Raw genomic sequence first — 15,387 nt, 5'->3', positions numbered from 1 at the left:
GCAATGAGAAAATGCAATGGTAGATGAGGAACATAATGTGAAAGAATGAAAAAATATAATTCAACCAACAAGATGAGTAAAATACTCCAAATTAGCCCAAAGCCAATGAACATCATGACTCCTGGCTGCCTGACCATTGATTAGTGCTATGCACAGAAGGTAAAAGCAAGCTAGAATGTACCTCTACCTTTTTTCTAGCATTTTCTCCAGCCCATTCATCTTTTCCTTGGATTAAGCAGTGTGGTGCAATGTGGTGGTAATGCCCAATACAAAAAGTCTATTTGGTTTGGCATCAATGCCAAGAGTCACCCATCCCCCAAATGGGGCATCTGTCCTCACTTATCTCCACTGCCGTTGTTCACCCCTCTCTCTCTGCTTCATATTAACAATAATAAAAATAAATCCTTCTGATTGCTTGAGTGACAGCTACGGCTGCTCCAGTCAGCCCCTCTCAGCCAAGCCCTGTCAAACAACGCATGCCCGAGATAACTCCATGCATCTGGGATCCCACCCTTCGAGCTGCTGTCACCCTGATCCCCCCAGACAGAAAGGCAGAACGAGAGAGGGAGAAGGCAGAGGTTGAGACATCGTCCCTCTCTGGGGCGAGGAGGAAGCAATCCAAAGCCAGCTGGTCTGGCTTTGCAGTTGAAGAGTCAGTGAGAGAGAGGGGTGGGGGGCCCGTGGCTGGGACTGGATCACGTAACTCCACGAGCTCCATCCACAGTGGCAGCAGGTTCTGGGAAGTCCTTCGTGTCAGCTGGTTAACAGGTGAGACATTTTGCACCCACGAGGTTGGCGTTTCCTACACAAGTAAGAGCACCGGCAAGTTTCCATATGAGAGCTTTCCCGGTGCTGAACTGATGGGCAGCTGGGAATTTTGAAGGCATTGATGCACAAACCGTACTGGCAGTCAGTGCCTTGCGGTGTAAAACTTGAAGGGGGCCTTTCAGCACTTGCTTTCTGATTAACGCAGAGCTCAAGGCCGCAGCTGTTGGTGGAGTACCGCAGATCCTGCATGTGCTGGAGTGGGAGGAATTCAACGACCCCAAGCCCCGCAGGTTAGGAGCTGCTGAGCACAGCACAACTGGGTCCAGGCAAGCCTGGCTGGGCTGGGAAGGCAAATTGCTCGATTCTGGCTCTGCATGAACGCACATAAGAAAGCTATTTATTTATTTCTTTTTAATCACAGAGAAGTCGAGCATCTCTTGTAAGACATAATGAGCCCAGAAACATATTATTAGCAAACATTGTTTCCAGGTAATCATAGCCATCTTCAGTGGGGCTCAGCTAATGGTGCTTAATCTCAGTGTGACTATCAGTTGTAAAACACACATAATACTAATTAGATAAAGAAACAATTGCTGTGCTTTTAATTGTTGTGCATATTTCCCACTGACAAAGCCAATCTAGTCTGAATAATATGCTGTTTTGTTGTAATTATTGTCTGTACGCAAGGGCTAAGAAATCATCCGCGATGATGGGAGAATGAAAAAATTAAAAATAAAAAACATTGCCAGCCAACAAAACAGCAGCCGAGGGAAGCTGAATCTGAGAAACCTGACTATGTAAGCTTGTTGTGTGATGCTGAACGCTCCTTTCCTTAATGTCTACCGAAGTGAAAATGTTGAAAATTCAAGGTGATTAAAGAAAAAAAAAGAAATGTGAATTTTTGGTTTTCACAAAGGGTCTGTCCCACAGGTGTGGATTGCATTTATTACTTGAAGTGAAGCTCCCTTAGTTGAGTAAGCGTAGATGTGTTTAAGTTGTTGACCTGTGTGTCAGCAGGTCTATAGCTTTGTGAGCTGGATTGGAGTTCTGGGGTCCCAGATTCACTCTGTGTGTGTGTGTGTTTGTGTGTGCGTGTGTGTGTGCGTGTGTGCGTGCGTGTGTGTGTGTGTGTGAGATGCTGAATAAATCACCACACATTTTTTCCTCTTTATGCTGAACTAATTACATAAACTTGCTGAGAATGGTTTTCATATGTCCAGATTATCCAGTTCAGTGTTGTAGGTCCCAGAGCCTGTCAGAGCCGTACTGAACACAAGGCAGGAGCTCAGAATTAGAATATTTTTATTGTCATTGTAACAAATACAACAAAATTAGGTGTAGTCCCTGCGGTGTCAAAATATCCATCCATCCATCCATTTTCCAACCCACTGAATCCGAGCACAGGGTCACGGGGGTCTGCTGGAGCCAATCCCAGCCAACACAGGGCACAAGGCAGGAACCAATCCTGTGCAGCGTGCCAACCCACCGCAGGTGTCAAAATATAAATAAATATAATAACAAAAGGATAAGAAGAAATGAGGTAGAACACAAACATTCAACATAAGACCTTATGGCACATGAAACACTATTGCACAAGATGTCACCTACTGCACTGCTGCATTGGAGGTGATTAGGTGGCATTCAGTGCCCTAATAGCAACAGGGTAGAAACTGTTATTCAGTCTCTTAGTCTTTGTTTTGATGCTCCTATATCTTTTGCCTGATGGCAACAGTTGGAACATGTCATGAGCGGGGTGTGAGGAGTCTTTTAAGATGTTTTCCGCTTTCCTGAGGCAGCGAGAGCTGTGCAGTTCATCCAGAGAGGGTAAAGAACAGCCAATGATCGCCTGGGCAGTCTTTATGATCCGCTGAAGTGTTTTCCTCTGCGCTGTTGTACAGCTGGAAAACCACACGCAGAGGCAGTAGCACAGGATACTCTCAATAGACCCTGCATAGGCCTTTGGTTCCCGCACTCCCACTATATCACAATATTGACTTGCAAATCTTTGGGATATGGAAGAAAATACTGGAGTAAGAGAAGAAAAAACCCACACAGACAGAAGAGAAACATGCAAACTCCGCACAGACGTTGACTGTGTTGGAATTTAAACCCAGTCTGTCGGAGCTGCTAACCTCTATGTCACCATGGCACTCAGTTTATAAGTTAAGTTGATTTTGTAAGGGTAGTGGATGAGGGTACAGATTAGTACACACGCTCCTTTTTTATTTTGCATTAAGAGCTATCAGAGCCATGACTAAGCTGAAGAAAACGGCCTGCTTGTATTGCGGACACTTCTGTAGACATGAAGAGTTGATGAACAAGTTAGGAGACAGTAATGTGTGAGCTTCATTCCAAGTTTTGGTCAGAGGACAAATGTTCAGAAAATATACAAGAATGGACGGAGGAAGAAATTATGTAGGCTTGGTAGTCTTAAGCTGGAAATGTCACTGGTAAAAGTACATCCCAGTAAGGTAGTCACTGTGAAAGCACTGCATAAACTAGAGATGGGTTTTTTTTTACTTTTTGATGTTCCTGTACTATCAGCTTATACACACATAGGACTCATTATTTGATTGACTTTGATTTGGAATATATAAGCGGCTTTGCATGAAAGAAAGCCAACTGTGAAAAGGATTATACAAAATAATGAGTGATTAAATATGTGGCAAGAAGTGAGGTGTAGTGGGTCAGACACGGGGACATTACTGGAGACTACAAGTTCAGCTCACTGCATGACTGGAGCTAAATGTGTGTAAGCTGCCTTTTAAGTGACTGGAGCGAGACATTTAAGTATATTAGGCTTGTCAAAGGTAAAAGTATTAATACATGTGAATAATTTCAAATCTAGAACGCTTTTTCTTCTTTAATCTGATTTAACACATGTGTTGTTCCACACTCCTTCATATCAAGACTAGTCATTTAACAATGGTTGAGAAAGATGAAGTTTATGATGGTTGCTTTGGATTTAAAACTTTCCCAAATGGTTCAAAGGACAAACATGTTGATATTTGTAAACTTAGTGCTGGCTAATGTTAAATATCACAGAAATAAAATGTCTTTGGTATATCTAACGTGCCACTTCTAAAAACTAACATCATCAAAACGCATGCTAGACTACAAACTATGAATGTACAACTGGGTCCATGTTTGTGAATGAAACAAAATTTAAAGCATTGGCTATCAATATTGAAAAATGGTTCGCATCGGACTGCTTGAAGATAAAAGGCTGACAGAAGTCAATCTGATTGCACTTTTCCTTCTTGTGGGACAATCGTGTCATCTATACATGATTTACAGTGCTTAAAAAAGTAATTAACTACCTTTGGAAGTTTTTACATTTTATCATTTTACAATGTTGAATCACAGTGGATTTAGTTTGGCTTTTTGACACAGATCAGCAGAAAAGGACTCTTAAATGTCAAAAACATCTCTGTAAAGTGATCTAAATTAATAACAAATAAAATACTGCGATTCAATTTTGCATAATAATAAAAATATGAAAACTTCCAAGGGAGTGGACACTAATTATAGGCACTGTGTGTAAAAGCCACAAGTGTTCACAGTTTGAGCAGTGAAAGCGTTCACTAGAGAATATTGGACATGACTGTGCAACCAAACCCATCTTGGCTAACCATGCGATTAGCTGAGACTAATTGGATGAAATGTTATGATTAATCATGATTTAAAAATGTAACTGTTTACCAACCCTAATATACATTTACAGTGGATTAATAAAGTACTCAGACCGCTACACTTTTTTTTTGATTGATAAATTTTCCATTTCTGCTCTTCAATCTTTACTCAATAATGCATAATGACTAAGCAAAAACATTTTCAGAAAGGTTGGCAAATTTTTTAAAACTCAACAACTGAAACCCTTAATTCAGTATTTTGTAGAGCAACTAGAGCTTCAAGTCTTCTTGGCTAAGTCTCTACAAGCTGTTGTACACCTGGAATTCGGTGCTTATCCTAATCATCCAGGTAGATCCTCTCAAGCTCCACTAGACTGGACAGGAAGTGTTTGGCCCACTCTACCATAAGTACCTGATTAATGGAATGCTGCTGAGACTGTCTTTCAAACGGGTTCTCCCATCTCAGCAGAGGACTTCTGGACCTCTGTTAGAGTGACCATTGGGTTCTTGTTCACTTCTCTGACCACAGCCCTTCTTGCCTAGAGTAAGAAGACCCAAGAAAAGTCAAAAAGAGTCGGGGCACTGTAGTCATCCCTGTATATTGTAATGTCCCATAAGAAAAACAATAGTATCAATCAAATGTTGCACAAAATGTCTTCATATTGCACCTAAAATGGTGTTGGAGCCAGTTATGATGTCTACAAGCCAAAAGGAGTGAGTTCAGGGGGGAAGAAACTGTAAGTGACATCAGTCATCCTTTCTGTAGTGGGTAAAAGAGATAAGGCATTAGATAACAGGGCATAACTCTAAGCTCAGAGTGTAACAGTTAATAAATGAACCCTGAGATTGTCTTCAGGATGCACATATGTAATACTGTACTAGTTACTCAGTTTAGCCAGAAGGCCAACTCTAGGAAGAGTTGTGGTTGTTCCAGATTTCTTCCATTTAAGAATTGTAGAGGCCACTGTGCTCCTGGGGACACTCAAAGTTATAGAAATGGTTTTGTCTCCTTGCCCTAATATATTCCTCACCACCTGACCACAGCAGAGGGTCTGAATTCTTATATGAATGAGATATTTTTGGTTTTGATTTTTAGTAAATTTGCAAACCTTTCTGAAAACATGTTTGCGCATAATCATTATGGGTTATTCAGAGTACATTGAGGGCAAAAATGGAAAAGTTATCATTTTAAAATTCAATCTACACCTCAATAAAGTGTGTGGAAAGTGAAGAGGTCTGAATCCACTGTAATATATATATATATATAAATCTATATGTTCGGTAATGTTACAAAGATGATTTAAAGTTGATTAATTCATAGTCCAAAACTATTAAAAATCTCAAGTCTCCATTAGCATCAAAGCCTAAACTTAGTAGTTCTACAATATACAGTGGGTTTGAATAAACAAAAAAAAAGTTACTAATTACTTTTACTCACCAAAAGCCTCATCCTCTTCTTTTCTTATCACATTCTGAAAAACAGCATCTCCGTCACTTATAGAAAAAATCGTCTTCATTCTGTTCAATCATGACTGGGCTCCATCCGTTAATTTGTAGTGGTTTTTCCCTTTGTTTTTTAACTTCAAAAAGTGTTTAATACTGATTATTGATTGGTATTGTCAGCTTAATGACAATATGCAGGTAGGCAACAGTGATGGCTTTTTCAAAAATGCAAGGTTATATTAAAAAAGTAGTGTAATCAGTTTATCTCAGATTTATTGTTGCCAAAGTGATCAACTATGAAATAGTTTTCCCCATTTCTAACTGCACTCCTTTCACTAATTAGATACACACACTTCAAATGCTTGTCTGTAGGTAGCCAAGGAGTTTAAAAATGTAAAACTGGGCCCCAAGGCCAAAAACTCTAAGATAAACTCTGTAATCCAGCAAGTCAATAAAATCTATTATCACAAAGTGGCTGAGGGAAAAAACGCAGCAGTTGCTACTTTTGATGCCATGGCACGATTGTCAATGCTCTTATTTAAACTTTTTGAGTGCTGATGAAATTGTCTGCAAGCAGTGCACTGGCTGATGGGAATTGTAGTCCTCACTTTGATATTTGCATAAGGCTGCAACTGAGATGAAGGGATGGAGCAGTAATAAATATTAAAAACCTTTCTCACTGGCTCAGCAACGTAAAATTGATTACACTTACAATCACAACATGTGGCAAGTACTTGCTAAACGCATCATCTTTAAGTTTCAACAAACTTTGTTCCTCTCACTTTGCTTCTGCAGACAGCCTACATTTGCATAAACCAACACACATCATTTCTCTGTGAAATCATTGTCAGCTCCCTGACAAAATGGTGAATGCAGTGCATTAGAATGTCCCACTTGTTGCAGCATTACTAATAACAAATATCAACAAATAAAGAAACATTTGTTGGCTAATTTTTAGTTTTTTGTACAACTTCATCAAATTTCAATCAAATCAAGACATTTTTTAGATTATGGGGTATTTCATTTTTCTATTGTGTTTTTTTAAACCCTACATATTGATATATTAAAATGTCCTTTCTTAGCCAATACCTACTGTCCTAGATGTACCATCCTGCCAAATTTCAGCTTTTTAGCTAAACAGGAAATGATGTTTTGTTGATGAGTGAGTAAGCCACAGTTCCTGTTGAAGACTAATAACAGAATAATTTAAAAATAGTTGCTATCTTTTGCCACATGTGTACTTTCAGTGCCTTTCCTCTGTATTTGCGTGTGTCTGAACCTCTTTTTTCGCCAGCACTCCCTTTGTTTTTTTCATAAAGCCTGCTTCATTATTTTTGAGGTGTCTTTCTCGCCTCCGGTCCTGTTTTATACTTTACATCTTTGAAGGTGACTGTCTCAGAATCCACCTTTACTCATCCTCATGTGTTTAACACTCACACTTTCTCTTTCACTCACACCAAAAGCCAAACTGAGCAATGAGGAACTGGACACACAGATCTTTGTGTTTTGATATATACAGCAGACATCCAGTATATGTAAATAATTGCAATGAATAATGATCTTATAAGTTGCCTTTAGTAAAAACATAAACCAAGTAATAATTTCACTGTATTCTGTGAAAATTACAATACCACCATTAATAATATGATGATGGGATGATGGCTAAAAAAGTGAAATGCAGTTAATATGGGTCTGCATCCATTTCCAATCTCTCAAATCCCATTAATGGATTTGAACCTTGTAACGTTTGTTTCTCCCTTCCTTAATGAATGCCTGAAGTTACCTAAATTTCAGTGTTCTCTGTTTTAAAATTGGACAGAGTCCATAATGGCAGGTACAAGGAGAAGGCAATACTCAGAGAAGTGCAGGCTCTCTGACTGTGCTGAACTGTGCCCTGCCCAGACACTGTACTGAGTTTCAACAGTGAGATATGTCAGTTCATAAAAAAAGGAAAAGACATAAAGACCAAATCTAGCAAGAATGAAAGCAGTTCTTAATGCAGAACTCTGCTTTCTACTTTTAAACATCAATTATAAAACAAAGAAAGTATCCGAGCTGTGTAATAACAAAGTTAGTGCCAGCAGGTCATGAAAGCTACAATTTACCAAAAAAAAGCACCATTATGATGGCCACATAAATATGGTCATGGTTTAACCGTAGTTGTCCTCAACATATTTTCCATGCAGCATTTGACATGATCCGGCTCTTTAATTAAATGCATATACCTCGGCATCTTCTGCTTGACAAAATTTAGAGCCCTTCATTTTGCTCCTACTGTGGATCTGTGGAGGCAGCCATAAAATTAAGAATAAATGAAAAAGCCCTCATTTTTCAAAGGGCATTGGGTTAAAGCCGTGTCATTCCGTGTATTTATTAATGCTGTGTTCCTCTATGTATTTATTTCCAGTTGATGGATCATCTCCAGCTTTGTTGGGCTTTAAAGAAAGCCTTCAAACAGCATGTGAGAGGGGCTGCATTTCTTAGTTGATGAGTGATATAAACAGGGGTGACTTGGTATATGCAGGAATTCCATGCTAGAAAGTCTGCTTTATTCCCTTTAATCTCTGGCTGCCAGATGGCCCAGTACTTTGCTATTTCTCTTTGTGTGCTCCAGAATCTGGAATGCCAGGCAGGGGAATGATATTTTTAAGAGGGGCTTGGCTTTTCGGAGAACTGAAGGAGAAATTCTCCAGTCAGTCACGTGGTTCCTGAGTCAGATATGAAAGAGGACATCTAAGAGAGTTAACAACATCTACCAATCAGGAGTGTGAGAAGAATGACGCACTTCAACATATAAGGCAGCTTTTGGAATCAGATTTGTAGCGCTCTTGATTACAGTCTGTGAAGAGTCTGGAAGTAAATTGTTATGGGGGAAATATACATTTAAGTGATTGTCCACAACATTTTCTACCCTCTCACAACATTAATGTATTTTTAAAACCCTTTGATTCTAGTATAGGTTTTCAAAGGGAAACGTTCACTCAGTAATGTGCAATCCTGGATGGTATGCCAGCCCATCAGAAGGAGTATTCACTCACACACTCACACCTGCCAATCTACATTTGCCAGTTAACTTAACATGAATATCTTTGACATGTGGCCAGAAAACCAGAGTAATCAGAGAGAACAGGGAGAAGGCTTTCCAAACAGAATGAGTTTATTCTTGATCTTATATTTATCAGTCTTTTCTCAGCTAGTTCTGAGAACCCACCTACACCTCAGGGCCACAGAGGCCAGAACATCCCTCGACAGGGAGGCTCAACAGTAATGGGTACAAGTCAGGAGACAGCCTGGGAGGCAGTCCATCGCAGGGCCCACTCACACCAACTTTGTACATGTTGGAGGAAAACCAGAGTACCCAGCAGGGAAAAAGGGAAAACTACACATGGGCAATGACTAGCTGTGGAACTCAAAAATAGAATATAACCTCTGTACAATGCAAACAAAATTATCGATAGCATTTCATTGTTGTCTAAGATACCTCATCCACAGACAGATACTGGTGATAATATATGCACATTCAAGAAATATGCTAAAAAGTAAAATAGCATTTTTACAGGAAGGAACCTTCTCTTTGTGAATATTCATTTCAATGGGCCATATTTGCATTTTACTCCAATTTAGCCTAATTAATGAGAATACAAAGCATAATCAGAAGGAGGAATGACAAAGATTGTATCATGTGCCATGCTGCCTTCCTCCACAGCTTGCTGATGTGATAATGCAGCATTCAGATTATACCCAAAAATTCACCAACACATACTGTATATGAAAGTAAAAGTAAATCTGAAGAATCAGTGATCCATACCAAGCTGAGTTATTGTGCTTCACCATATTTCACCTAGTAAATAGTGATTGGTTACCAATGCTTCTTTTGAAAGACTTTGTTTCTATTCTGCCACAACTGGAGACTCCACAACCTGCTTGTAAAAAAAGCCATTCATTCTGACCATACCATTTTGTGCTGAAATAAATTATTAAAGGAAATCAGCTGGATTGTGAATTAAAAATGAAAACTCTCCACAACAATTTGCAACAAATGCATATGCACATCATCAAGTTTTGAATCACACTAGTCAGAGATTATCATGGTAGCATTATGCGTAAGGGGTGCAGAAGAAAGACCAGACAAAATGGAGAAAAACACACAGACTTGTGGAAAACAGGAGACCTCACACAGATTGGAGATGAGAAGTAGCAGTGCTACACACAACACTCTATAGACTATTACTAGGTTTTAAAATGAAATAAAAGTCAAACCTTTTTTGCTTATTACAGCATATACTGTATAATACCAGGGGCTGTGACTACACCTGTTGGTGGTATAAAATGATATACTTTAATAAACGTTAGCTAGAAGAACGTTCCAAAATAGAATCTTAGGAAAAGATTTAGAAGCAAACGTCCAGAATAAAACAACAGGAGGACAGTCCCAGAACATGTAGACAAAGGAGCAATGAATATTAATAAAGCATAGGTTACACAGGGTTAGGAGCAGGTCTCGTAACTTTATGGGGTAAGATATCAATGGTTTATGAATTTACATGTGTTGATGATTAGGATTTTTGGAGACCAGAGAGATATTATTCTATCACAGGAGAGTGGTAAAGGGGCCAGACACAGTTTACACAGAATAGTGTAAAGTGTGAAGACTAATTTCTAAGAAGCAAAACATTTCACAGAATGAGCAAGCGGAAGTGAGGAAGACAATGAAACACTACATGTTCTTAGGACTTATATTAGCTGGAGGTAGAAAAATCACCAGGTGGAAGAGATAGAAAACCTTGAACACAATAAATGTAGCAGGAGAAGTCCCTAGCATTCAAAAATGTCACTAAATTTCTTGAATCTCAAATATGCCCTTAGGAGGAACAATTATGAAGTGGGTTACAATTTAAACGAGGAAAAAGTGATAGTGACATGGGACTGAGAGTGATTAAATTATACTCAATAGAAAATGGAGATAGGGGAGTAGAAGGAAAGGTAAACTAAAAAAACATAGCAGTTGAAGAGTAAACACCCAGTGATAAAGCTTTAAGTCCGAAGGGGCACACCTACTTCAGACTTATCTCGAGCTGAGCTCAAATGCTTTATGGAAGGTCCTTTAAAGTTTTAGAGGTAACATGGAAAGGAGAGCTTGAACATCAGTCCAGAATTTGAGAGGAGTGAGGGGAAGCATGGCCCTAACAAAATTAAAACAGGGGACAAGATTAATTTTAATAATTGAAAGTGAAAACAATGTGAAAAGATAAATGCAGAGTAATCCAGTATTTGAGAAAGTCCCTAATCCCTCTCAAAACACATGGATGTGGCAATATTCTGAACCAGGGTGAAATCTCCAAACCAAGTAACCTAAATGAAGTTGCTAACAAGGTGGGTAGAGAAACAGTTGCCTATTGGCATAAATGATTCAAGGAGAGAAGAGTTGTTTTGCTTCAGTTTATCTTACATTCAGTCAATGTTTCAGAACATGTCAAACATCTGATGCTCTATTTCCTAAGAAAAGCAGAATATTGTCAACAAGTTAAAGGCAAGATCAGATTTGTGGAAGGCAAAAGCAAGTGGCTCCAGAGAGAGATTAAAAAGTAAAGGGAAGAGAGGACAACCTTTTCTGGCACGTATATATTAAAGTAAAGGTTGGGAATTTTTTTAGTTTGTGAGCAAGATGTTAGAATTGCAGTAGTAAAGAGTACAACCATTGACAGGCCCAATTCATCTGATCAAAGTACTTCTCTGTATTGAGTTTGAGGAGGGCAGCAGGGCATGATATAGCTGGTGCAACATCAATAATATACTAAAGGCAGATATTGTAATGCTGAATAATTAATTAGAATGGGAAAAAGGTAAAAAGTGGCGTGAAAGAAGAGATGTTGCTGTTAATCAAAGCAAGGATTGTAACTGAGAGTTCTATTGTCTAGTTCTAAAGCTGAAGAATAATGTAGCCAAAAGTCTTTAACCAGAGAATTGTATACAATCATAAACACAGGCACTTTCATGAATAGTGATGAGACAGAATGGTGACCTTCTATCCCATCACTTAATTGACATCACACACAAGTGCAATCAGATTGTAACCAAAATGACAGAATAGCTAACGGCAGCATCCATGAAAAATAAAAATGGTGTAAAAGATGGTACAAAACAATTTTAAGCCATAGAAATAGCCATCAGCCTAAATAGCCACTGACATAAACAAATTCTCAACAATTCAAAATCTAAGCGGAATGCAAAAAAATAGTGACAAAACATGACAATATCTCCACAACAAATTGAAGATGAAAATGATTTACAATACTTCTAATAAAATCGTCTGATCAGGATGAATACATTTTTGAACCACTGTATGCAGGGAAAACACATATACCTTTGCCATCAATGAAATATCTGAATTCATGAGTGACAGATGAAATCCAGGTAATACATATGAAAATCAATGAGAGTATTAAAATGGTCAGAAACTCTGCTGATATTCGAGTTTGCGCTCCATTAGAACCCTCAGTGCTAGAATGCAGTCGATGGTAGACTTCTTAGGCGTAAAACCAGACTGTTACGGTCGCTAGTAAGTGAGCAAGTGATCACGGATCCTATTGAGGATGACCCTACCAAGGCCCTTGTCCGGCACCGAGAGCAGTGCTATCCCCCTATAGTTGCTGCAATCCAGGCGATCATCCTTCCCTTTCCAGATAGCGACAACAAGTCCCGTTTTCCAGTCAGTTGGGATGATGCCAGTCTCCCAAATGGAAGCAAAGATTGCTTGCAATACCAGGAGGACAGCCTTACCACAAGCCTTGAGAAGCTCACCCCGGATACCACAGATCCCCTGCAGCCTTTCCCCCTTCAGCTGGTTCACCACCTGTGCAATCTCAGTGAGATTGGGTGGTTCACAGCTAAATGGAGGATCAGCCTCAAGAACCATGGACACCCGAGACATCCAACGTCCTAGCCAGATCGGCTTTGAGAAACTGTTCAAAGTAGCCAGCCCAGTGGATCACAACTGCAGTGACATCCGTAAGGACTGTTCCATCAGCCGCCCTTGACTGCAATTCTCTAAGGAACAGACTCGGATGTGCGTAATGCTTCGATTCTTCTGTAAACAGGACATGGGTCGCTAGACCACAGATGGTGTGTCACTTGCTCACAGATTCCTATAACAAACGCCTCTTTATCTGCCCTCAGAGCCCTCGCAACCGTCTTTCTCAGTTCCTAGTACAGACCAGAGTTGCCACTGAGCCATGCGCTGCAACTCCTCTCAATGATATCCAGGGTGCCCTGCGAGATGAAACACCTCCTTCTGGGAACACCAGTAACACCAACACAACCCTCAACAACCTTTAGGGTCTTGTCCCATCACATTAGGATTGGCAGTCGTACCCAAATCTGCAAGTTCCTCACACAAACTGAGTGCAAACTCATTATAAACAGCCTGGTCTTGGAGTCTGGCCAAGTCCAGGCTCATTTTCCTAGTAGGTGATAACCTACTGGACCTAAGCTGGATCCTAAGAGTAGCAACAACAAGTCTGTAGTCAGAATCCACAAACTGGGCACTTCTGTAGACCCTGCAGTTTTGCAAGAACCTCCAGCATCTGCCCACGAGGATGTGATCGATCTCCTTCACCGCACCACCAGTATTGGAGTGCAATGATGCGGTTCTGGGTGCTGGAACCAGGATTCAGCTGTTCGCACCCCCTGACTTTTTGCAAAGTCAAGGAACATGGAGCCACTTTCACCACAGTCACCAGACCCATGGGGACCAAGACAATCCTCATAGCCAGCCCTGTCAGTTCCAGTGGCTGCACTGAAGTTACCCATGACCACTCAGTGTCACCTTGTGGACACCCATCAACCACCGAGTGAAGCTGTTTAACTGTATAACAGTTTCCCACATATTTTGAAAACAGCGAATCGGAAGGAAGGGAGGAAAGAAAGAAAGAAAGAAAGAAAGAAAGAAAGAAAGAAAGAAAGAAAGAAAGAAAGAAAGAAAGAAAGAAAGAAAGAAAGAAAGAAAGAAAGAAAGAAAGAAAGAAAGAAAGAAATCTGAGCAAATAAACCTATACACACAACCAGGTTCCAGATAAAATATTAAATGACTAAATATTTTAAACACTGTGAGGAATAAACAGCACTGTTGTCTGAGTCATTTTGGCTGTCTCTGTATTACTTGCCACAGTGAGGCCCAAATGTAACTCTTGTAGAAACCTTGAAGCAGATGGGAAAATGAATTCACACTCTGCAGACTATAGTATCTGACTGAAATTATTCTTGGTTAAGTAAAGTATCACATGAGGTGAGCCCACGCAGTCTATAATTGGGAGTGTCGACCACAGTAAATGTTCAACCAAAAAGAACACGTCAGTAAAGCCAATTAAATCTTAGTGTAAACCACAAAAAAATAATCAAATGGAGTAGCACAGTAACAGGAAGAACATTGAAAAATATCAATATGCTAAAAATACAACTGTTGCTAAACAATATATCATATACAGTGAACTGAAAAGATATTCCGATCCCTTTAGATTTTTCTCATTTTGTTATGTTGCAGCCTTATGCTGAAATCATTTCATTTTTTATCCCTTACATCAAGCAAAACTCAGTACCCCAGAATGACAAAGCTAAAACAGGAATTAGAACTTTTTTTCAGTTTTATTAAAAATAAAATACTGAACTATCACAGTGACACAAATATTCAGATCTTTTATTTAGTGCCAAGTCTGAAGTCCGGAGCAGTCTGGAGCACAATTTTATTTAAATTTTTTTGTGCTTTGCTTCATTCAGCTTTCCCTTAACTACTGAAAAATGACCCCACAGCAAGATACTGCCACCACTGTTGCAATGGTATTGCCCCACTGATGAGTAGTGCCTGGTTTCCCCCAGACTTGACATTTAGAATTCAGGCCAAACTGCTCTTTGTTTATTTCATCAGACCAGAGAATCTTTTTAGGTGCCTTCTGCAAACTCTAAGCAGGCTTAATTGTGTCTTTTACTGAGGATAGGCTTCCGTTTGGCCACACTGCCATAAGGCCTAAATCAGTAGAGTGCTGCAGTGATGGTTGTCCTTTTAGACGTTTCTCCAACCTCATTGAAAGTTCGCTGGAGCTCAGCCAAAGTGACCATCAAATTCTTGATCACCTCTTTTACCAAGACCCTTCTATGCCAATTGCTCAGCTTACTTGGTCGGCCAGCTCTAAGAAGAGTAATGTTCGATCCAGACATCTTCTTTAGGAATCATGGAGGCCATTGTGGTCTTAGGAACCTTCAATGCTTCTGTAATTTTGTTTGTAGCCTTCCCCAGATCTGTGCCTCAACACAGTCTTGCCTCTAAGCACTGTAAGCAATTCATTTGACCTCATGGCTATAGAAATCTGTGTACTTTTCTTAATCTTGTTCATTCAATTGAATTTCCCATGGGTGGACTCCAAACAAGCTGTAGAAACATTTCGATGATGATCGATAGCATAGGATGCAACTGAGCCACATTTCAAGTGTCATAGCAAAGCATCTGAGTACTTGTGTCAATATGATATTTCAGTTTTTTATCTTTAATATA

The 15,387-nt window shown here is 39.6% G+C and overlaps 1 protein-coding gene across 12 annotated transcripts in view; it reads left to right on the top strand.

The window, feature by feature from the left end:
- The first annotated feature begins 551 nt into the window (after positions 1-551).
- Positions 552-15,387, top strand: part of mef2aa (myocyte enhancer factor 2aa) — a 521,886-nt gene continuing 507,050 nt past the window's right edge. For 9 of the 12 annotated variants that reach the window (XM_051920752.1, XM_051920750.1, XM_051920748.1 and 6 more), the window contains exon 1: positions 553-768. The gene's annotated coding sequence lies outside the window, so the exon portion shown is untranslated. Of the gene's footprint in view, positions 769-15,387 lie in introns of all 12 variants that reach the window. The other 3 variants (XM_051920754.1, XM_051920742.1, XM_051920755.1) reach the window with 2 other exon arrangements.

Source organism: Erpetoichthys calabaricus, chromosome 17 (genome assembly GCF_900747795.2).
Source record: "Erpetoichthys calabaricus chromosome 17, fErpCal1.3, whole genome shotgun sequence".
NCBI classification, from domain to species: Eukaryota; Metazoa; Chordata; class Cladistia; order Polypteriformes; family Polypteridae; genus Erpetoichthys; species Erpetoichthys calabaricus.
This window is presented reverse-complemented; position numbering and strand designations above follow the sequence as displayed.